The 25621-nt window shown below is 39.2% G+C and overlaps 1 protein-coding gene across 2 annotated transcripts in view; it reads right to left on the reverse strand.

Moving 5' to 3' along the window:
• The window catches only part of EDIL3 (EGF like repeats and discoidin domains 3), a 257246-nt gene that overhangs the window by 155889 nt on the left and 75736 nt on the right, over positions 1–25621 (reverse strand). The window lies entirely within an intron of this gene.

Consider the following 25621-nt stretch of genomic DNA (forward strand, 5'->3'; position numbering starts at 1 on the left):
GTTTTCTGTTGGGGTTGGGGGCGGCAGTTGTCCATGGGTGTCTCCATTCCAGATGTTTATTGTCTGAGGAAAGCAATAAAAATCCGTATCTTCATACTAGAACCTTTCCCTTTTGGTGGTAGATAACCATTAAATTGCCTTAAGTTATCATCAGAAAGCACCTTTGACTGTAGACTATCTACTACCAATACATTTTTTTAAAAAAAAAAAAAAGACTTATTCACAGTAAGATTGTATTTTAAAAGTACATCAGTGACCTAGTTCTTTCCCTCCTTGCAGCTGGTATGTTTTATATACATATGCATCATAAAAATGGTCTTCTCACAGTCTGGGACAGTTTTCAATGACAGAAAAAGCAGCACTCAAGTGTTTCTTACTTGGACACTGTAAAAGCACCCAGCAGTTTGAAAGGACTCTCCACAAATGTGATACAGAGACCCTGTTAAGATGCTAAACACAGGTGTCCATACTTCTATTTTTGTTTTTCTTTTAAGGAGTCTCTCTATCAGTTGAAAAGGAAGCTCCTTCTGTTTGATTTCTTGCAGAATCAGTTCTACACAAACAACGCTCCTACAGCTATGGCAAACACCAGTTCATCCTGAAGGCTTCAGAGCTTGCACTTGGCGTAGATAAAGATTTCAAACATTTTCTCAAAGGTCAGTGCAATGCTTGGTAAATGGGCTGCTTTACCTTCAGTATCACTCCATGTATTCTGGTTGAAGAAATTAGTAAAGGGGCAGGAGGATCTTTCCTATTTTAGTGAAATTTTGTCAGGTATAGCGAACACCTGGCTAACAGACTCCAACTGTATTTGAGACCAATTATACACCTTAGTTGATTCAGTACAGTAGTCTATATGCAACTGTTTGTGACAATTAATGCTGGACACACGCTATTTCTAATTGCAGAGTAACATGGTGTCCTTTGGGGGGCTGTCAAATCTAATCAATGGAAAATATTGAATTACTGTCTGAAGCACCAGCCAACCACCTTCTCTCTAACTGACGGTTCCTGAGGTAAATGGGTGATTTCTATGTATATACCTTGCTGTTCAGATACACACTTAGGACAACTACATTACAAGAAAAGTACACTGTGAAATGCAGGATCTAAAATGGCCCAAACAGGGTACTTAATAGGCTTACCAATCCCTTTTGTTAACTCCTCATTTAGTGTTTAGGCGTGTTTTGAGGTGTATATAGGTCAGGATCACAACAAGGCTTCAAATTTTACACTAACCTGTTCTTTTACTGTATAATTGCTGAATTGTAAGTGAAATATGTTTGTAAGAGTAAAGGATTTCAAGACAATGAAAGAAAGAAGGGAAAACACCAACCTCTTGTTTTTAAATTGAACTAGTCAGACACATCATTAGTTCCATAACAGCATGACAGCTGATTCCAAGAAAAAGAAACTATTTACATTTTCAGAACAACAGAATCAGAAGTAAATAAACTACAAACTAAGTAAATCAAGCATGTTGTAATTTCTCAAGGTACCAGAGGCAGAGGACTACAAAACCAGAACAGAACATGAAAGTTACTTAGAATTCCGGTAACAAATTTTTTTCAGACTGCTATTTGAATAATATTCTTAGGGTTAATTATCAGGATGAATACCAGCATCAGCAATTCAAAACTGGATTCTGTTATTACTCTGATGGTCGTTTCAGTGGGACCACTCTGCACTTAGGTATACATCTAAATAAAATAGGATAGCTGAGTCCCAGATAAAATAAATCATTCAGATGCCAAGAGAGCTATGCCATTAACATTATTTTTCTGTTTATTTAATTACTTTTGACTATTTGATTGGTGGTTTGGGCTTTCTTAGAAATAAACTGCTCATTTTTGGTCTGAGTTAAGACTACAGTTATGAGAATTGCTTTTGTAAAATGCAAAAGACCTAGTTCTACTTGTCAGTACTGTGTTTCTTATCCTTAGACAAAATTAAAGATGAATATTAAAAATAGGTAGGAAAATGCAGTTATGAACTTGTTTGTACTTCATGCACACATTGTAAAAAAAAGTCAAATTAACTTAATCTCTTGCTATGTATGCCATGACCTCTTTCACACCCCCCATAGCTTGATAAGCCATGTTTAAAAAAACAGCCTCCAGTAAGCTATTGAATACTGAAAGAATACACTATTTTTGCTTTATATCAACTCAAATGCAATGTCAGCACTTTTCTTTCCACTTGATAAGTAAATGCACTAAATTACTACACCAAAACATTCGTACAGAACACTGTTTTTTTCCATCAGCAGTGATCTAAAACTTGAAGTTATTTTAAAAATCTACTTATACAGTGACTCATTTCCATAGTAATTACCCGTAATTTACTCTCCTTACTTATTTCGGAGGGGTGGAGAGGGAGTAAGCTGGACCTGCTTTGCTCAACTGAGCTGGCACAAGCTGCTGGGCCACCATCAGCCTGGCTTTCTCCTTCTGACTCCTGAGCAATGAGACTTGCACAGAGGAGACAGGTATTTGACAACTCCCCCCTTCTGCCCCTCCAAACAGTCATGAACACCCCCAAGTCATGGTCTGATAACAGCACTGCATGACCTTAAACAGTAAACTACTCCGCAGCTTTAAAATTCAGTTTCAAGAACATTTTTCTTCCTTTTTAATGCATCACTGAAAAAATATTTTAAGATACATGGCAGCACAAACATTATTTTTTGTCTTCTTAGAGAAAATACAGTGTTCACTTCGGAAAACTTAATCACGCTTTCCTTAGAAATTAATAATACTGCATGACATCAGTAGGGAAAAAAAACCCAAGACACGGGCAGATTTGGAAAGCATATACCAGGATACATATTGTCCAACGTATATGAGCTTAAGAGAAATAATGTAAGAATGCAATGCTTGGAGTATCTCAATACCTATTCTGGATTTCTGATTATTTCTGTTACAAAGGTAGAAACCTTGACAGGTCTGGGAAAAATCTGAACTTTGAAGTAAGGTAACTTGAGGGAGGCAGATTCAGTGTAACAGTGTGCTATAGTATGTTATATATTATGACACATTACATTAGTTGTGTGTTTACATTAAGGCTTGTGTTAATTTTATATTAATGTGAAATACGTTTGCCTATAACATTCAAATAAAATATATGCTCATATATAAAAGAATAAACGGAGATATACGACATTATCTCTATGGAAAATGCTACGCAAGAGCTCTACAAAATTAATCAAATGAACCCCCTGTGAAGAGCAAGATTCAAGAGCAAATAACATTTGCTGAATTGCAACGTCAAAAATAAATGACATTCTACTTAGCATCAGATCTCATGATCTCAGAGGACCTGTGCACTGTTAAGACTGACTTGCCAAAAAACTCCACATCAGTCATTAGGAATGTGATTTTGATCTTACAGATGTTTTGTTGACAGTACATGCTTAAGAATTCTGTCTCTTCATGTGCTCCCCATTTACAGGCTTCAGTGCCTTTCTTCGTGAAGTGGCTCAATCTTTGGTTCTCAGCATGGCCCTGTGGGCAGTATTGGTGTGACTGATGAGGTGACCCATGGTCAAGCAAAGGTGTGAAACAAGCTGTGCGTCCACCAAAGCTGCCCTTGCACACAACCCGGCTCTGTCTCGGGTTGTCAGCTTAAATGTGCTAGACACCTCCATGCCACGGCTCAGATGAGTAATGCTATCTCCCCAACTCATAACAAGTAACTCAACATCTCAACTGGCTGCTACTGCAACAATTGATACAAATAATTTTCACCCCCATAGGTATATAAGAGGAGGAGCAAACCCTAAGAAAAACAGATTGTTTTCAAGATGCGTGAAGCTGATAAATCCAGAAAATGCACAACAAATCTGGAAAACACACCATTAACGCCAGTTGGTCAAAGATATACCTGTTAGTATGAGTAAGAGGTTTTTATCTTGCAGTTTTATAGTGAGGTTGAGTTTGTTCTGTTGCTCTGTGTTAATTGTAACTGTAGTACTGGGACACCAGCACACCCTTCACCATTCACACGCCCTTGGGAACAGCATTGCCGCCTTCTAGCTTCAGCTGGCTGAGTTGTGTTTGCAGCTACTCTTGAAACAAAATAAAAACAAGAAGGGAGACACTATGAATGGATAAAACCCTGCTTGGATGACAGATGCTAAATGAAAAACAAAGTCATTAATTAAGAAAACCTAGAAATGTCCGTGGCACTCAACAGAGGAAACCTATCACTCTTCATAGGTTTACATCCACTTAAAGCCTACTTTAAAGAAAAACTTATTCTTTCTTCTCTTCATTATTTTATTTCAATAAATAAATTTCTAACAAAAAGGTATCTGAGAAAAAAATCAGGTCTATGTCTTAGATGTCTTAAAATGACGTTAGAAATGCCAGTAAAGGTGGCTAATTAATTCTCACTAATCTTCCTTTTTTTCTAAGTATCAGGGTTTGGTGCTGAATGAGTACATGTTTAAATATGAAATAAAAGATTTATTTAGGTAAAATTTTGCAGATTAGATAATTATTTTTGTGGTTAGTACCTTCACATTTACAACTCTGTAGAACAAAGCAGCCAATGGAGTACCCACTGAGCCTAGTATCTGGCAGGATGTTCTTCTTAAGGAAAGCAGCAGAAAAAGAATTAGTTTTAAAACAATTATTCAGTTCTTAGTCAGCTGCAGTTCTTGCCAAGGTTTCAAGTGCTGCCAAATGCACAACAGTACTTAAAGCCATAATTCTGAAACCAGGAGTAATCTGCCATGACTTGAAATATCACACAGTTTTGAATATACACACACACACACACATGCTGCCATATGCAGTTTTGAGAAGATGTACATGTTCCAAAAGAACAGAGAATGTAATCAGAAAATATCCTAGCACTTGTATGAACAAAACCAAGTGTACTCAAACAGAAAATAGCAGTTAGGACAAATAAACCGCAACTCTACACGGTCCTGTAACACCAGATACTACCTTCAATGCATGAACTTGTTGTGACACTATGCTATTTCTTAACCCAGACTAACCTCAACCAACCAGTCTGCTGGTAGCAAATTACCTTCAGACTGACCAGTTTGCCCCATGGAAATAGATAGTAGGAAGTTCAAAAAACACACAGGAAAACCCAGTAACTTTAAAACCCTAAAATTTCAGGACAAGTACGTATCCTGCAGTTTTCAGTGCTTTCCCAAATACTTTGTGGGTTTTGACAAATTTGCTAATATGCCAGTTACAAAGTTCATACTGCCATCCTTTCTGGGGAATGAAGCTGTATAAACCAACAGAGAACAATTTTATCAACATATGAAAAGTCTTCAGATTGCAACAAGACAAAACCAAAAGTATTCAAAAGTAACTGTTTCATAGAAAATACTCTACAATATATTGAACAAAGCTGCCTAGGACTCGGGGCATATACTTCTCTTGCCTTGCTTGGCTCTTAAACGCTACAGAAGAATTAACTTTTTTATTTTTTAAATCCAAATTTGTAGTACTCTTTTCAGCATGACCGAGGGTCAGCATACTGCTTTACTGAGATAATTTCCATGCAAACAATCTTCAACACAGAAAATTTGAACTGTAAATTGTATAACATGCCACGAGGAGAATTCAAAGGAGCAGATGGCAGCTAAAATCAAGGATGTGGTGTTAAGAGGAGTCCCATGCAGGAAGACATCACTTTGGTGCAGTACGTGTTTTTAATTGTTTTTAAGTAACTTCAGGAATAAGGAACAGGAAATACCCTGCAATAAAGCTACACAGCATGAATATAAGTATAGGAAAGAGAAGACTTGCACTAGGTGCAAGAAAGGCAAAGCAGATATTTTTAAATGAGTAAATATTCTGATTGCCAGGTAAATTTTGGAGACTGGAACATACTGCTTAAGGAATGGTTGACGTACCAGTATTCACCTCTAGCTTTTCTGATTCAACAGAAACAAAAGAAGACACTACTAATTTTGCAGCTAATATTAGATTTATATTTAACTTCACTACAACTCAAATCTATACAATAAATAAATTCGAATCCATTGTTTTTTTAATACTGAAAATAACATGGTGAAAAATATGTGTGATGTAGACTGTGGCAAAACAGTGACAATAACGTCCAATAAAACACTGCCCTCATCTAGATGTATTACCACATATATATGTTATAAACAGCAACAATGACTCATGGAAAATACCTGTTTCTCTAAGGATATCTGCAGAAGCCATACTGCACCTGGACCTTTACACACCTAGCACGTTGTTCTGCCCTAAAATATGAGTGACAAAGAAGCTTACATTAAACCTGAGGCAGTTTGTACAACTTGCTGTGCCCTAGACTGGTTTTACTAAGCATGCAAGTTCTTTGCAGGCTACTGTATTTCAATAAACAGAAATGCCAAAAGAGAAATATGCTTAAACGTAAGTGTAAAACCAGATATTTCTCTCTCTTGCTGACACTGATGTGGCTTTGCTATATGCAGTGAAATGAGGCAAGAGAGAACACTATGACATGAGGTAAAGAAATAGACCTGGTGTGAGGTTTCTTTATTCTGCTTAAAAATGCTACATTTCCCCCCTTAATTTGTCAGCTATACACCATTCTTAATTTTTCAGAAAATAATAGAAGCTGAGTACTCAAGTATTTTTCTCACAACCAAGTGAAGATAATTTACATTGACTTTTCTTTTATCTTAATGAATAAAGCTGCTTGAAGTCAAAAGTTTATCAGCCTCTCTGACTTCACCCCTGTAAGAGGCATTTTCACAGCAGCCATCAGTCAGCACACTGGTGCTCCTCCACACCTTTCAATTTTTATTACTAGTAGGAGTAAGGCCTATCGATTTTGAGGTGTTGTTTTTTGGTAGTGTTTTGGGGGGTTTTTTTGGGGGTGGGGGGGGTGGGGGTGGCTTTAAAGATTTTTCTCATCCCAAGTGTATGGATCTGCCGAAACCCATCTCACCCCTACTTTTCCACACATTCCTCAGCGCAGATTTATTCATTTTGCCTGCACCTTCTGCCAGAAGAAGAGGTCCGCATCTTCAAAGGATGCTCTAGCACCCCTTTCCAGCAGCTGCATTTCAAAAGCAATCCCAACCAGCATGTCCCATTGTGAGAAATAAGAGCTGCTGGGCTCTGGCAAGCTGTGTTAAAAATCTGTCCTTCACTCCTTTTGTTTTTCCCTCTTTGGTGCTGCAAACAGATGGCAAAACCTCTCCTTGCCGTTACTCCCTTTCAGCAGGTGTTTGATGGAGGCTAGAGCACTTCCACAGACTCGCATCTCCACTGCACACCGTTGCAGCCCATCACAGAAGCACGGGTTGCTCTTCATATAATCTGTTCTCCTCAGCACTTGAGATGTTGCAAATGTTTTTTACCTGGTTGGTTCAGGTCAGAATAATGTAAAGCAGTACTTTTATCCTTGCTTCTGGATTCAGTAATGCCTTGTGTTCTTCATAAAAAGGCATAAAAAGAAATACAGGATAAGCAGAGAAAGCTGTATGGTGCTCCGAATCACTGAGTGCAAGAACCATAACTTTACCTCTTATCTGCTGATGCATCACTTTTGTTTGGGATGTCAAAGTGCTCACCACTGGATTCCAGACGCTGGACAGTATGTAAGATTTTTGTATGTTATTATAGGACCAGAGAGGCTGTGGAGGCTCCCTCCTTGGAGATACCCAAAAGGCATCTTTACATGGGCCTGGGCACCCAGCTCTAGGTGGCTCTGCTTGAGCGGGGGCAGCTGGACCACAGAATCCAAGAGGTCACTCCGTACCTCAGTCCTGCTGTGATTCTATGAATCACATTGTGTCTAAAGAACAATTAATGAAGGGCTGTGCAATGAGAGTGAAACAAAATATATTTCTACAGTTCCTCAACTTTCTTCCTGTAAGTATTTGCCACTTTTCAATCTCTTTACATAAAGATCTAACATACATTTTATGACATCTTGGCTGTCATAGTACCATTATTGAAATACATTACATTTAAAGGACTAATTACAATGACAGTGACGGAAAAAATCCCTATTGCTTCCATAGTCTTCATCTCTAATGTTGAAGGTAAATACATCTAAATGCTCTAAGTGTATATTTCTGGAGTTCTGGGAAAATGACAGGCAGATACTTACATACTTAACTTAAAAGAACTACTGAGAAGACCTTGCCTGGAACACGATTGATTTTCATTATAGTTAAGTGCAGTAAGGAACAAGAAATTACTAGCTTGTCTTCTACATCATTAATTGCTTTCTTCAGGACAGAACCTGAAGATTAATCTTTTGTTGGCTACCTACCTTTTGTTTTTCCCTACCTAATTGGAAAAAAAAATTAGCAGGTATTAAGTAGAAGTGAAAAACTTTATGTTTAGGTCAACCCTAAAACTTCTATGCTTGTAGCGAAATACTTCACCTTAATTTCAACCCTTTTAGGAGACAAAATAAAAGTCCAACAATTTTAAAACACTTTGAGTATTTTTGAAAAAATTTGAAATTAGACATCAATAAATGCCTCACAAAAATAAAAATGAAATTCATTAATATATTCTCAGGAATAATTTTCCAAGTTTTTAGGTTAAACCTGTTCCTCTTAGTTTTTAGGTCAATGACATATGCAACAGTTTTTAAAGTAAAAAAAAAACAAACCAACTTCTGAATTTAACTCACATTCATAAATAATTTGCATGGGCCCCGTGGCATTTTCCAGTTAATATTCATGAAAAAAAAAAAAAGTTCAGGTTTAAAGATCTAAACGCCTATAATGCTAACAGGTGCAGTTTTATTGCATTTTCAATTGCCCAACTTTATACAGCATTATTAACATTAACACAAAACTGTATCTAATACCACTATCCAACAACAAATTAAACTTGAAATAACTCCACTGAATTAACTGAAATACAAAAATTAATCCTACAATATTCTGTCAAACAAAATTAGCTTTTTTCCCCTCCAAAACGTGGTTGTTTTTTGTTTTTTTTTTCACCAGGAATTTTATGATGACTTCACTGAACAGAAAATACTGCCCTTAAGGAAGTTCACTACAATATCAAATTTTAAATTAAGCCATATATTTTAAAGTCTATGTTAATTACTATGTACAGCATTCTGCAAGGGCTTTCTACATCAAAGATTATTATGACTAAATACAAGATATATTCAAGAAACAGACATAAAAAATAGTCATGAAATATTCATCTGGTCAGCAAATTTTTCTACTTCCTAAATGTTCCATGTTTTAACCTAGTGAATTTCAGCCGTGACTCTGCATTAAAAGAACACAGTGACACGCTATATATGTAAAACAAATACACACACACACACATATATATACATACTTGTGTGCCCTCCTGCTGCAGGCTGACAGACCAAAATTTCTGATTGCTATCTGTAGTCAATGACTAAATTGAAACAGCCAATATTTGACTGAATTTCCTTCACTTATATTGATTCTTTGCACCACACAAAGGTTTTTACATAAGATCCACTTTATAAATGTAAAAGTGACTGAGTGAATTTATTGTCTTCTTCTAAACTGGAATAAATCAATCAAATACACATTTATATTACTTTCCACTGGCTATGCTTCCTTTACTGTACTTTCTTGCCGTTTGAGAATTTTTTAAATGGACTCTCACAACACTAAGGCACAATTCAGACCTATGTAAGGCAGATGGAAACTCCACTGACATCACCGGAGTTCAGTCTAGCCAGGACAAAATCTAAACTTACAATCCCAGGATAATTAATTCCTCTGTAATTAGGTCAAGTTTTCCCAGCAAAAAGTGATCATATAAATTTTGCTACCATTTTGCCACGACAAATGCACATGAGAAGCTTAATGAGGTTCTAGCTGTTTCTCAAAACATATTATACTGTAAAGATCTTCAGCCTTCAGTCCACCAGTGGCCTCACAAGTCTGGGGAAGGTTAATAGTTGCATGTCTGTGCTTGGCTGCTGCACATCAAGGCAGTCAAACAGGTCACAGGAGAAAGGGTTAAGGTGTTTTTTTTTCCCCCGCTCCTTCTTACACTGGCAGAAGCTTCTGTGCTCCTTAGGGGAGATGACAGCTCAATTCAATGAGCTTTCTTTTCCTTCAGATAGTCTTATCCCTGATTTATCAGGCAACTTAAAAAGTGACTGTCACTTTGGTGGATTGAGCGACTTGGTAAAAACTAAAGAATGGCAGATGTTGTTTGCTTCCTAATAACATTAAAGAAATTGTTAATGGTAAATACATGTTATCCATAAAAATTGAACCAGTAAACTGAAAACAAGCAAACAAAAACATTTTCTGTCCATGTTTCCTCTCCTTCATCTTTTAAAAGTCTTTTTGCTTTCTTAGTCACAGTGAAGCCTTTAAAGGGTACTTCATGTCTGTTTTCTGTACTGTTTGTTCTACAAGTGACAAGAGGGATGTTGCTCTTTCTTTAACTGAAAGTCCAAATTACTTTCTCCTGATAGACATCTTGCAAACCAATTAGATTTTTTTACTGGATATAAACTTCTTTGTTTCATTTTTTCTGTGTGCTGTGTACATCTTCAAGTATGATCTTCCATGAATAAGTGTCCCAGATCTTTTGTATTACTACTGTGGTTTGGGGAATTGTTTCCAACCTATGATACTAGTGACACTAACCCTTTAGGTTGTTCCTATATTAAACTTTTTCCAGCTCTCCTGCTCCAAATTGGAGGTGAATAAGGTTCTCATAAGCCTTTCAAAAGGATATTCCCACACATGTCCTGTGGTCTGCATCACCTCTTGCAAGTACGAGCTTGTTATCTGCTGCTGTTCTGCAATAAAATTACATTTACAGGGTGCCACCACCTCATATCATTATCATACCTTGCTCTTATATCTTTTCAGTAAGAATGCAATCTCTATAATGCCAGTGGTACTTGGTATTATGCTAACCAAGGATACATCCGGACCACAGAGAGTCCGTGTTCAAGAACACCTTCCAAAAATGTCTTGAGGATGGTCAGAACAATCCAGAAGAACTTATCATGTCTCATCCAGCTTCCAGAACTTACCAATTCTCATCCAGTTTTGTTCAGGACACACTATGTTGCATAGCAGCCAGTACTAATATCCATTTTTAAATAACTTCTGCAGTTTTCCAGGGTAAAAGCAGAACCAACAGTTTATCCCTGACACTAAGCTGCTGATCTGTTCTGGTGTATTTCGAAATTCTACAGGGTTTCATACTGCTCATCCTTTCGTTCATCAACATTACTCTTGAAATATTTATGGGAAACTTTATTTCTATATTCAGCTTCTCTCTGGGCACACATCACATTGAATTACACCACCTCACACTTCCTTCAAATGCACACAACCACACTCCCATCCTCTTTGAAGCTGGGACTGCTGTTGATCTTGTACAGTCCAAAGTACAGCTTGCAGTGCCCAGCTGCCTACATGACAATGATGCTGCTCTACGACTGAATGCCAGACTTATATCTTTTCTTGCTCCTGATGGCTTTCTCATCAGCAATCTATATTTACCCACTGATCAAAGAATTGCTGTGTTCATACAGTCCATTTTCCGTCATCACACCCATTCTTTTTTAATACTAGGAGTAAATATTACAGTTAAGATTCCTGGTATGGAGACACAACAAACCCTCAGAAAAAATCCCTTAAAATTAGTTTGCTGTTTATCTTATCTTATGATGCTGCTAAAACAAATTTGGATCAAGCTATCCCATTCTTGTGTCTACATTTCAGCAGACTTGAAAATACCAAAGAAAGATACAATGAACACCTCAGAAATATCAGAACAAGAAACACTAGCAAAAATGAAAATAAGGGTTAGAGAGTTCCATTACTCAGGTGGTGGAAACATAAACGGAGAAGCACCTGAGCACTATTTACATAGAGAAAATAAACCAGATCCTGAAAAGCTTTTTGCTTTTCTTTTTAAACACATACTTACAAAGATGATAAAGTTCAGTAAATTGGAGACGTTCACATCGAAACATAAAGTGATGTTTCTATTAGATGAAGGTGTAACCGTATAATGTACCAGAGTGGTAGTCAAGTAAATGGTCAGGAAAAAAATACCCTGAAATATACATCATTTAAAAAAATGGCATTTTCCACCTACTTTTAGAGCAGAGGCTGCCAACTAGGTCAGCTGGACTTATCCCACCTCATCAAATTGCCTACTTTAAAATCACCTCTTCTGTGTACCTCACATTTGTAAGATTCCTGAGAAATGCAGACCTCTAGTCTGATTCTTTGGGCTTCATGCAGCAATATTTGGGTGCGATGACACACCATGACTTACAGGAGGTCATCCTGTATTTCGTAATAGTCTGTTCTGGTCCTAATGTTGATGAATCCTCACAGCCAATCAGCAATACAATTCTATTCAAGTTGCAAGCTTGTAAATAATGGGCCCTGAATGCTTGTTAAAAATGTTACAGTGCACATATATTAAAATAAAGAAAATATATATATATATTAAAAAAAAACCACACCAAAAACTCCCAAGTGCTATGAATGTGTTCAGTTCTTTGGAAAATGCTCAAATCAGCTACCAAATGCACTGTTTTGTTTGTAAGTGTGGCTTGATTGTGTTTACCCATTCCTTTAAACAGCGCATATCTTTCTACTTTCCCTGAAGCATGACACCTGTATTCTCAGATCCTCTGTCACCATTTCCCCCTGACACAGGGTTTCAGGACCCTTCTGCAGATTCTTCTAAACTTTATGTACTCCCGAAGAGTGGAAACGTGTAGTCCTACAGGTGACATAGTCCTACAGGTTACACATGGCACTTACTAATCAGCAAAACTTAATTTTGCTGGTTTTGGTTGAACTGTGGAATCAGTTCCCTCCCCTTCCTTTGGGCTACTACTCAGCTGCTTTGTTAGGCCGTTTTGATTCCTTTTAATTATATTCCCTTAATCACTTTGTTCTCACCAGGTAGGTCACTAAAGTTAAGTTTCACTGTACTGCATTCTGGTTTTCCATTAATCACATTCTCTTTGCTGCTCCAATTCTCACCAGACAGACTGTTGCCACTGTGTTTCATGTACCACGTGCTGAGTAATGACATTAAAAAAATTCTGCGTTTATAAAGCTAAATTGTCTCCTCCCCACCTAAATATGGTAGCGAAGACTGTAAAGGTACAAACTAGCTATATTTGTTAAGTTGCTTCTGCAAGCCCCATCTCCTGTCCCACTGAACCAAGTAGAGTCCTCAGGTTCCAGGAAGACCTGCCCCACCAAGGTATGTGACTTCAGCACAGAAAATGTAGCTTTTTTCTCCGGCAGGCCAAAGGCATGTGGTAACATCACGTGTCTCACAGGATAATCAGCCCTATAGAGCTGAAGTAGACAAGCAAATTTGCAAAGAAAAGTAAATGGTAGGCAACAAACAAGTCTGTGACTTAGGGCTGCCAATTCAAAGAAGAAAGTGGACCTACTACGGACTATTTTTTGAATGAACACATCTCAGAAACGTGGATACAATACTGTTTGTTACAGAGTATGAAATTAATTTTGGTGGGAAATTAAATTATATAAAAATAAGTCTTTTAATTCAATTCCGATTAACCAGATTATTGGAGTTTTAATATTTCTTTTCCCAAACAAGGGTCGGATATTTCTGTAATAGTACTGCTGTAAGTTTGATTTTGGCAAGGCCAGACAAGAACTGTGTAATTTAATTCTTTCTGTATTTAACTGTAAGACGCATGAAAGAAATGCTTAACACATCCCAGTTCTAACAGTATCAAGATTCATAGCTGCTAGTTTAATATTCACAGTCCTTACTTTAGGAAAATTTTATTTCATGGGTTTTGGGTGTTCACATATTCAGTTGCAATACTTGAAACATAATCTATTTAACTTTGGATTACTGATTCTTTGAAAGTGCTCAGGTCTTTTCTTCCATCTTGAGAGGGCAAGTGACGGATGCACCGATGTTTTGCAAGTAGCCACAACTTGCATTCAGATTGATATATCTAATTACTTTGTTTATGCTACATTGGTCAGGGTCTGCTATTTTAATATAACTAAGACTGATCCCAGTGACACTACTGGTGAGGACAAAGTTAATCCACTGCTTACTTTTGCTGCTGACTTAGGCTAATGTATTGTTCAGCTATGAGCTAATGACTCCTGCAGATGTTTCTTATTTCATGCCAGGAAAGGCAGAAGCTGAACTGAAATATTTTCATTTTATGACCATTATAGTTCCCCTTATAAATTATAGCTCATTCAGTCGTATTTTTGAATAAATCAAGTGACACTGACAACGTAGTTTTCCTATCTGCAAAAATTAATCTTACAGGACCAAATTCTGGCTTCATTAGACTGTTCATAATGAATAACATAACTGATGATCAAAAAGTTGACCTGCCTAAGAAGGACAGAAAAGTAGTAAGAATTCTTAATCAAGGCATACCTCTCTCTTTCAACAAGAGTACATTTGTACTTAAATATGTTGGCGTGCCTATGTCTTCATATGATTTCACGCTCTTACTGTCCCCACCCTACTTACACATTGAGAAACCCAAGAAGATATCTTCAAGAATGCCTTTTGGTTAATCTAATGCCAATTCAAATTTACTTTCCCATAGTCATGATCGGATATGGTGGTTTACATTTCTAACACACTGAGTTTTAGCTGTTAAAAAAAAATATTTTTCTTACTTGTTTCTCAGGGCTTTAAGACCTGATCCACAATCATGATTCTGTTACAAGCCTTGATCTTATCACTGCCTGTGCATAATGCAGACCTTGTGCCAGCACAAGGCTACAACAGCTTCTCAGGACCTTTGTTCAGACATATCTATGAAGCTAAGAATCCCTACTAATTATGATAACTCTCTTTGCCATAGTAGGAATGTCATTGATTCATACTGTCCCAACAAGCAGAAAGCTGGTTAATGTAGTGTGAGGACTCATCTACCACGAGAACTGGGGTTTTGTGTGCAAAACTAAACACAAATAGTAGTTTGAGTATCTGAAAATGGTGTGGTTTGAGTCTTATAATGCCTTTTAAACAACATTAATACTTAGATAAGCATATGCCAGTAAGCCCTAAAATACTGATGTCTGTACTCACTGTAGGCTCTCACTGAGAACCTAATTTTCACCTTAATTAAATGCAACTTGTTGGTTTGTGCATAAACATATTGGAACTGAGCTTTTCACTCTTCCTAAACCTCTAGTTGCTGCAACTGGTGAACAAACTCAGAAATAAGCATTTTTTTAAAGAACGTGTATGTTAGTAGACATGAAAAATCTCAGATCTCCTGTTCTGATGCATTTCTAATAATGTATTAGGTTTTACTCAGTTATGCCCTTTCTTGGCACGTATCATTCATTGCATCTCATGGCACACCACTTCTGGGATCACCACCTCTCTGACTTTGTCCATCTGTCAAAGCACCTAACTGTTCACACATTGGTGAAAAGCCTTGGTGACACCTACACAGCAAAACACTCAACAGGAAGCAGCATGCGCATGTTGCAAAATGAAAATTTGGAAGATTCTATCTTTGGCCTCCCCAGTGCAACCTCACAGGCCGTGTCCCTCTACTGTCACTACTCAGGAAACAGGTCGATGTGCCAACCTGCCAGAGGCCACAGACCAGTTCAGTAGCTAACATAGTCTAACTTTTCTTATGGCTTTAATCTTTCATGAATTACAGCAAGGAATGCAAGTACTTCTGCAGAATAAAATGAAAAAGCATGACTTAAAACGTGCATGCCCCTTCCTTGTGAAATCAAACTTGAAGATAAGGAACGTTTGTGTAAAGGAATCTTTTAAGTATCCTAATGTCTGAGCATCACTTGTTTTGGTTAGTTCCAGCCTCCACACTCTCCATTTTGTCTCACTGGACAAGCAGTGCTCTCTTTGTCTGAGATCCCACAGCAACACATTCTTCATATGGTTGGATTGAACCTCTCAGACCAGAGAAAGAAAGGAGGATAACGTATCTTGCTCATTTTTTCCCCCATTGATGGATTTTACTACAACATATCTGACAGTTTGGGAACTATCGTAATTTTTTTTGCCTTGGTTTAGGTTTTTGTTTTTGTTTTCTAAAGCACGTTAATTATTGATTCATAGACAATTCATTTAGCCTTAGGTATGCATTTGAAGCTGTAGCTGCTTCTAGACTAGGTTTGAAAAGAGGCCAGATGCATTGTCAGTGTTCCTAAAGGTGAGTATTACAAACACAGAAGTCAATTAAAAGATGAAAAAAAGAAAAAGAAAGAATTCACAATTTGAATATAGACAATCCTAGACAAGTCTCCGAGGCATGCTACTCTGGAAGACATGCTCCCCAGTGGAGGATGATGCCACAGGACCATGGGGAGCTTTCCCTGAACTAGCAAAACCGAGAAGCGAGGGCAGAGAGAAAGGGGATGCCCCAGCCCCCCGCCCCAGAGCAGGAAGTCTTGAGACCCTGATGAGCAGCAGCTCTAACTCAAGTGTAGGTGGGACCAGTATTGAAGATAGCCAAACCCCAACACGTATGACAGCAGCACCCAGGGAGTACAAATGCCGAGGAATGTGGTGAACAGCCAGCTGGCGCAGGGAGGGCGTGCAGGAAGGCCGCTGTCCCTGTAATGGCTCAAAGAGGTGGCCTTCAGGAGTGGTCATCACCCTCCCAGAAGAAAACTAGCCATGGTTTCCACTTGGCCGAAAACCAGCACCAGAAAGCGTGTGGCAGCCCAGATGGAGGTCCCATGTAAACATGAAGCTGCCCAAGTCACGGGCTGCAGGGGGTGCCTGGGCGGGTCACTGCTATGGGAAGGCAGCAGAGATAACACCTGTGTGAGGTGCGACCTGGTGGCCGATCTGCTCAGCCTGGTGACACAGCTGAAAGAGGATGTAGAAAGGTTAAGGACTATCAAGGTTTGTGAGAGGGAGATAGACTGGTGGAGCGACATCACTGAGACAAATGCACCAGATGGACACATCACAAGAAGGGGAGGCTCCCCTACCTGCTCACCATCAGGCAGATGGAGGGGTCCTAAGTAGGGAGGAATGGAAACAGGCCCCTGCTTGGGGCATCAGGTGAATCACCCCCTAGCCTATTTCACCTTCCCAGGTACCCGTGTACAAATGTGACTCTGGAACCCGAAAGGCAGGAAAATGATGATGTGGACAAAGGTCCATCCAGATTGGAGAAGTTGCCTAGGGAGAGTCGGTTGCCCCCACACATCACAACCAGCGCTGTCAGGAAGAAAAGAAAGGCAGTTGTCATGAGCGACCCCACTCTGAGAGGAACAGAGGATTCAGTATGGCAACTGAACCTAACCCAAGGGAAGCCTGCTGCCTCCCTGGGCCCAGGTAAGGGATGTTACTAGAAAACTCCCTTGTGTGGTACGGCCCTCTGATTATTGCCCATTACTGGTCTTCCAAGTGGGCAATGATAAAGTCCAAATGACAAGTCTGAGGGCAATCAAGAGAGACCTCCGGGCCTTGGGGTGACTGGTTGAGGGATCAGGAGCACAAGTAGTGTTTTATACTGTCCTGCCAGTTGTAGGGAATGACGGGGCGTGTAATTGGAAGGTCACACAGATAAATACCTGGCTCCAGGTCTCCTGTCCACAGATAATTTGGGGTTTTGGGTCATGGGTCAGTTTACATGGCACCAGGCATTCAACAGGAAGCAGCATTTGGATGTTGCAAGTGAAAATTTGGAAGATTCTTTCTTTGGCCTCCCCACTGCAACCTCACAGGCAGTGTCCCTCTTCTGTCATTTCTCAAGAATGGGTCAATGTTACAACCTGCCACAGGCCACAGACCAGTTCAGTAGCTAACACAGTCTAACTTTGCTTTTCCCACAGCATTCTCCTGGAGAAACTGGCTGCTCGTGGCTTGGATGGGTATGCTCCTGGGTTAAAAGCTGGCTGGGTGGACAAGCCCAACAAGTGGTAGTAAATGGAGTTACATGGCTGGTGGCTGGTCACAAGCAGTGTTCCCCAGGGCTCAGTACTGGGGCCAGTCCTGTTCAGTCTCTTTATTGGCAATCTGAATGAAGGGACCGAGTGCACCCTCAGACAGTTTGCAGAAGACACCAAGCTCGGCTGGAGTGTTGATCTGCTTGAGGGCAGGAGGCTCTGCTGAGTGACCTGGGAAGGCTGTGCTGATGGGCTGAGGCCAATTGTATGAGGTTCAACCAAGAAAAGTGCCAGGCCCTGCACTCGGGTCACAGCAGCCCCAGGCAGCGCTGCAGGCCTGGGCCAGGGGGCTGGGAAGGGCCGGGGGAAAAGGGCCTGGGGGGGCTGGGCAGCAGCCGGCTGGGCGTGAGCCCCCGGCGTGCCCAGGTGGCCAAGGCGGCCAGCAGCGCCCTGGCCGGTGTCAGCAGCAGCGTGGCCAGCAGGGCCAGGCAGTGCCCGTCCCCCTGCGCGGGGCACTGGTGCGGCCGCCCCTCGGGCCCTGGGCTCAGGGCTGGGCCCCTCGCTGCAGGAGGGACGCAGAGGGGCTGGAGCGTGTCCAGGGACGGGCAGGGGGCTGGGGCAGGGGCTGGGGGGGCGGCTGGGGGGGCGGCTGGGGGGCTGGGGGGGGCAGCCTGGGCAGGAGGGGGCTCAGGGGGGACCTGGTCGCTCCCTACAGCTGCCTGGCAGGGGCTGCGGGCAGCGGGGGTCGGGCGCTGCTCCCGGAGAACAAGTGACAGGGCGAGAGGAAACGGCCCCAAGCTGCACCAGCGGAGGTTTAGATTGGATATTTAGAAACATTTCTTGACTGAACAGGGGTTCAAGAATTGGAACAGGCTGCCCAGGGAGGTGGTTTTATATAAAAATTTATATATATATATATAAATTATTTATATATTTATATCTAAAATTATATATAATTTCTCTCTATACATATTGACATTGTTTAATGATGGACTTGGCAGTCCAGGATTAACAGTTGGACTTGATGATCTCAAAGGTCTTCCCCAACTTAAATGATTCTGTGATTCTATGATTCAAAACTTGCTATTCTATTGCATCATTTGTTCATCTTTTACATGCATCTTATTATACCACCTCTATTCTTTTTTCACAACAAACTATTTGTATCTGTTCCTCTGTTAATAGCCTCTAAGAACTTAATTTCCCATTGTTTGTATTTCAAAAGGCGTAATAAATACACACTAGAAATTATTCATCCTGCATTTTAAAAAAAATCATTTCCTTTGTGTTTGAACAATCACTTTGCATGAACTGTCTTCTAACTGGATAGAAATAAACAGTTTAGCATACCTCAAACAGCTAACTGAATTGGCAGTATTGCAACTTAGGTTAAAATCCAGGCCTCTTCTGACACAGTGAAGAAATCAGCAAATCTTTTGGATACTTTAGCAGTATCTGACTTACTGACTTTTTCATAGATTCTCCTTATTTAGCAGAATCAGTTCATTTCTGGCTAGTGCTTTGTTTGACTTTTGCTCCCAAGTGTTTTTCTTCCAATTTAAACTTGAAGAGTGAAGCACTTTGCACAACATGGGCATCACTCCACTCAGATACACAGATACATGCATGGACAAAAGAAACTTCACTTCTGTCCTGTTTACACCATAAAAGGTACCAGACTCCAGAAAACTGTTTATAGTATCTTTAGAAGAAATATTACCTTTAATGCAGTTACCACAGCAGCAGCTACTCTTTCCTTTCTAGATTTTCCTACATGGACAGCTAAAAAGACCAGCTGAGCAAACATAGTCAACAGAAGCCAGATAGCTAACTGTGGTTCAAAGCCATGAGGAACTACAATACATACTGCCTGGGACTTAGAGAAAGGACTATGGCTTTTATAGATATCTTGGACTTTCCCTCTGAAACAAAAGCTCTGAATCCATGGTTAGTGCTCCCAACACCATCTTCCTGAGGCATGTTACACAGGATAAACAGCTGCAACCTGTACTTCCTTCTGTGTTAGTTTTAGCGCGTAAACGTAGTAACAGATACTCACCCAGATAACAGCTACACACCTTTGTGCAACACTGTATGCATGCGTGGATGCTTTGACGTAGAAAGGGAGGGCAAGAAGGAGGTGTATATGAATTGAAATGCAACACTGGGAGATGGTTCAACATCTCCCTGAGGCCTGAAATCTGAGCATATGTATCCCATTCCCTATATAGAAAATGCTCGTATGGCAAACCTAAATATTCCAGGTTATTTTGACCACCCCTGTTAGTCTGTTAGGAAGGGGGAGGGAATAAGTGTAGGATATCAGTTTTATGCATATGGACAGATAGTGTAGATTATATAAGCATGTCTTGTACCCATCCATTTGAAAAAAAACATTAAAACCTTGCATGCATTCATGCATATTTGAATTAGATATTTGTTGAAAGCATAGATTGGAAGCGTGGAACTATGCATATTTGCACCAATTATGCATGAAGAGACACATAAGCTGAATAGCATCATAAACATCAAGGAAGCTGCAGCATGGCTTCACAAATCATGCAGCTTGAATTCTACCTCGCCTTTCTAGTCTCAGAGACAAAACATTAAGCTCACGTCCAAGTCAACCCCTCACACATGCTTTTCAAGATTTCTGAATTCCCTGGTTTACAGTGGAATCAGTCCAGCACATGATTCTAAATGAAGATGATATGGATGACTAGAGAGTTTGTACCTCAAATTAATATTCTAACACTATATAGCCAGAAAGGACCTGCTGAAAATATTAATTATAATCTCATTGATTACTTTTTTTGACATAGGAAATAAGATATTAACTCTTCCAACTCATGGCGCAAGAGCAATTCTCAAGCATGTGTTCAGCACAAGTAATATATTTGTAATATTAATTCTGCAATCATAGTTTAGCACACAATCTCATACCCTAATCATTTGGGTCATTATATTATAACATAAATGTGACTGGATTATTATTAATCAATATTCTATAGCACCATCAAACTGGGAAAGCTGTCCATGCGTGATACAACATGAAAAGCTCCCAGTATCTCTGAACAAAATTATTCATATGCTTCATACAGTCAGCATTCTACTTAAGACCCCATTACCCATTCTGGGGCCAAATTGAAAAAAAAAAAAAGAAATGGATGCCTGACTTGCCTTGCCTTTAAATAGCTGAAGTATGAAAACCCATCCTGAATAACACCCGAGTGGCTGTACCTCTCGCCATGCATGCCAAGATCCAACAGCCATGGGTGCACATAAATATGAGCACATGGCATTTAGTGTCTTTTCACCACTCAAAAAACCACCCCATATAATTTAGTAGGTAAACAAAGAAAGAGGAGAGGAACCAGTGGGGATCCTTCGGCCTGGTTATTAACAGCTGACATGAGCTGGTGCAGCACAGGCACGTCTTACTGAATAGCAACACGTCCAGACATGCTTACCCTGACACCAGGCAAGAACAGTGAGATGCCCCTCAGGTGGCTGTTCGTGAGCCAGCTGGAGCTGGGATATAGCAGCACCATTTCAGTTCATTCATTATCCAGATTACCCCAATATCTCATTAACTGGCACTGAAGGGTTAGTAAACAAAAATATATCCCTGAGAACTGAAAGGACTTCTTTCTTCCTGTTATTTTGACCAATAATTTTCAAAGAAGTTTGATAATGAACTTTGGTCTTTCAAATTCTGATTCCCATTTTATTAGAATATGTTGTATAATTCCCCTGTTTTGTTTACTCCTTGCAATAAAACCTGCATTTATTCAGTAGCCTAACAGGAAAAACTTTCAACCATAAACTTATTAGGAGGTATCTGTAATTATATTATATTTTTTAAAAAAATCAAACAACAAAACAGTCAACAACAAACCAAATCAGAGTGAAACATTCTCCTTATCCAGGTAAAATGGGACTCTGTGGGTACTTCTTTGCTGAAAAAGTAAAACAAAAATCTCATCTGGTGTATACCAGCACAATTCCTCTACATTCAGAGTTGTGCCCACTTCTATCAGTAATTCCTTGTTTTTAACGTAATTAAGAACAAGGTATATTTGTTCTAGACAATACTAGCTGTATATATTCCAGTTTAACAAGTTCATTTAGTATTCTGGAACTGTGCAGAAAAAGATGGTAAGAGTAGAATAGATACATTATTCCACACTGTTTTAAACACTTAAGAGAATTTTGCATCTGGAATGGAGTGCTGAACAGCAAGGACCAGATCTTGCACCCTTAAGCAAATTACTTAACAGAGATTTCAAATAATAATGGAATAAGCACACAAAGGCATCAGATCACTCAGAGTTACAGAGTAAAAAGAAATTTGTGAGCTACTAATAGCAACTTTTCCCAGTTGGAAAGACAAAATTTTTTCAGAAAAACATCTGGGCACTTTTATTCTTCTGCTTCTGAGCATAAGAATATTTATTACTGGAAAAAAGAAAAAGGGTTTACACACTATTGCATCTCCTTATAGCACAAAAAAAAAAATATTTCACTAATTCATTATTTTAGATATAAGTAAACATACATGGGGAGAAAAAGGCAAGAAAATGTGATTCCAAGTCATGATGAATTTTGCTTTGCTTAATGAGCCTTTTATATAAATAGTTTTGCAAAAAAACATCTGTAAAATAACTTAGAGAGGAAAAGAAAGAAACAACAGTAATGTTCATCTGTCTCTGGGTTTCAATATCCAGCTTTTAATTTTTTTTTCTTTTACTCTGGAATTGCACTGCATTTAGAACTTCCATTAATCTGAACATCACCAGGTTCTTCATCTGATTGCTTTTGCCTAAGAAATCTAAAATCTTCTAATCTGAATCTCCTATGATGCCAGAATTATCATCTCATTAAAGAAAAATCTCCCTTTCCAGCTAAAGAATCAGCTTCCTCCTGGCATTTTTTAGTAAGTCGTGTCCATAGTGTTGAGTCATATCCTTCTGCATAAAAATCCAGGAACACAGTATGTTATATAAAATGGAAACACAAACAGGAGCAGTACTTTAAGAATGCTTATTTCTTAAGCCTAAATTTTATGAGAAATTAGGTTGTCTGGTCTCTTCAAAAGCATCAAAACTACTTGCTTTGCATTAGCCAAGGAATTAAAGGAACAAGAAAGTAAACCTATAAAGCTACCAACGCATTTCTAGCAAAAGAGAAGAGTACTTAATCCCTGAGCCATACTGGTAATTCTTAATGAGTGGAGTATTTTAAAAGTATAGAAAAAATTCTGCAACTCTTCATTTCTAAGAGTTGGGTGAGAACATACAGATCTCTGATTCAATATTTGGCTAAGATACATACATACATACAAAAATGGTCTAACACAAAGAGCTCTCTTAAGGGCACTAACAATGTCCTAGTAATTTAAAAAATAAAACATGTATGTTTTACATGTTTTTAAATACACAAATTAAAAAAGAAAAAAATAAATAATAATAATAAAAAAAAAAGGTGGTGAGAGACCTATTTTAAACACTTAGCTCTTTGAACTTATATAGAACCAAGAAGTCCAGGACAGGGACGCTGAAGAGCAAAGACAACATAATATGGAACTTGACCACAAACAGTCTAACAGCAATGTCAGTATGTCCTGCAGGCACCTAGACTACTTCAGAGGTACTGATGGATGTGAAATGTGCATAAAGCTGTGCACCAGAATATTTATTCCCTTAGATCTCGATGTATGATGTACTGGATTCACCTGTTTTAATCTGGTGCTGCTGTTGCCCAAAAAGACCTTTTTCTTTTGAAGTCACTGGATTATTTGCGGGCTTCTTTTTCCAGACAACATCAGAGCACCTATCCAAAGAGCAATTTTGCTTGGCTGTTAACGTAAGCTCTCCACAGATTTTTATGTGCTGCCTATTTTACTGGCAGATCTGGCAAAACATAATCAGCTTATTCTACCTAGAAGCAAGTTAAAAACATATCAGGGCACAGACACATCAATTACTAAGGAAATCACTCTGTTTTTTCAGTTCCTTCTTCTGTCTTTTCTTCACTCCTTAAAGTAGGGCAAAAATCCTGGTCAGCTGCAGACAGGAACCAGTGGAATGGATCTGGCTCATAGGACATGCCTCCTTTCTAGTACACACAGCCCAAGCAGGTCTGATCTGCATCATGCCCAGTCTTGTTTCTGGAGCACCATGTCTTCAGTAGCCTCTATACACTTGAAATTTCCAACCAAATAGGACCTAGGTTGAGAGTCCACACCTCATCATTTTGTGACAGTTCTCAATGACACACATGCATGTTTTTCTGAAAATTTTTGTATACAAGGCTGGGCATCGGTGTTGGACCTTTTAATCAAAACTGTCTACTACTGACAGATGCATCCCTCCTTTTGGAAACAGGGGCTGGAGATGTCTTTTGCAGACCAACCCACGCTCACAAACTTTATTTATCCTTGCAAGGCCTCATCCTGAGCAGCAGCTCTGGCAACAAGAGTCTGGATGGTTTTCATTTGTCCTTTTTTTTAACTAGACTAAACTGTATAAAATCTCCCTCGGTTTGTTCCAGAGCTCTTTTGTCAAATGCTTCAGTGTGTGACCACAATTACTCATCACTTGCCAGTTTGAGCTTTCAAATAAGAAATTTGTAAACAGGGGGAAAAAAAAAAAAAAAAAAAAAAAAAAGTGTGATGTGATTTTCAGGATAGGCTTTATTTGACAGGGTAGTTTTCACAAAGGTCCTAAACTTTCCACTACAAACCTTGAGGATGGTCTTCTTGAGATTAACAATACTAAGCAGACTTCTAAGATTAGCCATATACTTCAAAATGCTTTATAAAAGATACATTCTGATAAAATCCAAGAGTGTATTAACCACCTTCTTTCAGTTGCCGACAGCATCCTGGGCCTGGGCAGCATTAGGCAGAGCACTGCCAGCAGGTCAAGGGAGATGATCCTTTCCTTCCCTCTGCACAGCACTGGTGAGACACATGTTGTCCTGTTTTGAGTTCTGAGCTCCCCAGTACAAGACAGACATTGATACACTGGAGCAAATACAGTAAAGGGCCAAAAAGGTGCAGAGAGTTTGAAGCGTCTTTCATTCAAGAATAGGCTGCATGAGCTGGGGCTGCTCAGCCTGGGGAAAAGAAGTCTCAAGGCTATCTCACCAAAGTGTGTAACAATAGCTGATGGGACAGTGTAAAGAAGATGGAGCCACACTCTTTCTAGTGGCATCCAGTGACAACAGACAATGGGCAAAACTTAAAACACCACCTGAACACAAGGAAACACTTTTTTTACTGTGAGCATGGCTGAACACTGGAACAGGTTGCCCAAAAATGTTGTGGAGTCTCCACCAAAACTTCTCATACAGAGACAAAATAGGACATGGTCTAGTTGACCATGTTTGAGCAGGGAATGAAGACTAGGTGATATCCACAGGTCACTGCTAACTTCAGATGTTCTGTGATTCTCTAATTCTATCCCAGTAAATACAGTACTATTCCAAAGCTTCCCTACCCAAATACAGAGGATCTTTTAATAAAATATTACCTTTAGTCCAAATGAACACAGCTGTGTAACACTCACAGGAAAAGTGTTTCATGGATTAATTGACCATTTTACTGAAAATGATATTTCTAAATTATTTCCAAATTTTTCTAAATATAGAAATATTTCTAAATGCTTCTTTTTTTTAAAATGAGGTACAACCAAAAGCAGCACTCAGTGGTGAGACACTCAGTGGTGGCAGCAGTGAATGCTCCAGCTGAGTGCTCCATGGGGGAAACAAGGG

This window comes from Falco peregrinus, chromosome Z, assembly GCF_023634155.1.
Source record: "Falco peregrinus isolate bFalPer1 chromosome Z, bFalPer1.pri, whole genome shotgun sequence".
Lineage (NCBI taxonomy): Eukaryota > Metazoa > Chordata > Aves > Falconiformes > Falconidae > Falco > Falco peregrinus.